Source organism: Cervus elaphus, chromosome 4, assembly GCF_910594005.1.
Source record: "Cervus elaphus chromosome 4, mCerEla1.1, whole genome shotgun sequence".
Classification (NCBI taxonomy): domain Eukaryota; kingdom Metazoa; phylum Chordata; class Mammalia; order Artiodactyla; family Cervidae; genus Cervus; species Cervus elaphus.
This window is the reverse complement of record NC_057818.1, coordinates 52,054,884-52,055,870: the sequence shown is the minus strand read 5'-3', so window position 1 is coordinate 52,055,870 and position 987 is coordinate 52,054,884. Positions and strand designations below refer to the sequence as shown.

The window sequence follows — 987 nt, the reverse complement described above, 5'->3', positions numbered from 1 at the left end:
ATGGTTGAGTAATATTCCACCCATATTTATTTCTACACCTGTCTTTCTATATTGAAAGTCAGGAGTTTACACTATCTCCAATTCCAACCCAGCACTATGGGGCTCATCCTGGGTTTCCCCATTTACATCATTGTAGCTTACTTTTCTGGCGGTGAAAAATCTGGCTCCTGGTGCTCTTGATATATTTCCCTATTTGCTGGATCCTCCTGAGAGTAACCAGTCTCCTATGACTGCCGCTGCCTGCTCCTCTGGGCCCTGGGCCAGATTCCCTATTCCATTTGAGCCCAGACACCCTATTCCTGGCTACTCCAACCCCTCTTCCAGACAACTACTTGCTTGTGCTGAGGAAGGGAAAGGAAAGGAAGAGATCGATGGGTTTAAAATAGAATAGGGACTTCCCTGGTGGTCCAGTGGCTAGGACTCCGCACTCCCAATGCAGGGGGCCTGGGTTCGATCCCTAGTCAGGGAACTAGTTCCCACAGGCCTCAACTAAGAGTTTGCATGCCCCAACTAAAGATCCTGTGTGCCGCAACGAAGACCTGGAGCAGCTAAATAAGTATTTTTAAAAACTTCCTTTCCTTATAAAATAAATAGATTATTGTTTCGCTCTTCCAATTTCTACTTAGAAGCTCCTAGCTATTCTTTCCTTTCCCTTTCTGTTTCTTGTTATTAATACTAGGTTGCACGTAAGTTAAGTGTTCTTTTACTGAACTGGACATAACTTAAAAATCTTTTTAGGAAAAAAAAAAATCTTCTTAGTGTGATGTTCACTGTAACAGAAGTCAGAGAAAAAAGGAAAAGGAGGAGAAAGAGGAAGAAGATGAAGAGCAGCAGAATCTAGTTACATAAACAACAGGGGGAAATGACACAGCCTGTGTGTGTGCTGCGCGCGTGCTCAGTTATGTCCTACTCTGAAACCCCCTGGGCTGCAGCCCACCAGGCTCCTCTGTCCATGGGATTTTCCAGGCAAGAATACTGGTATGGGTT

The 987-nt window shown here is 44.6% G+C and overlaps 1 non-coding gene across 1 annotated transcript; it reads left to right on the top strand.

The window, feature by feature from the left end:
* Positions 1–396: 396 nt before the first annotated feature.
* Positions 397–469, top strand: TRNAG-CCC. The gene has a single exon. It is a non-coding gene; the product is annotated as a tRNA-Gly (tRNA).
* Positions 470–987: the final 518 nt, after the last annotated feature.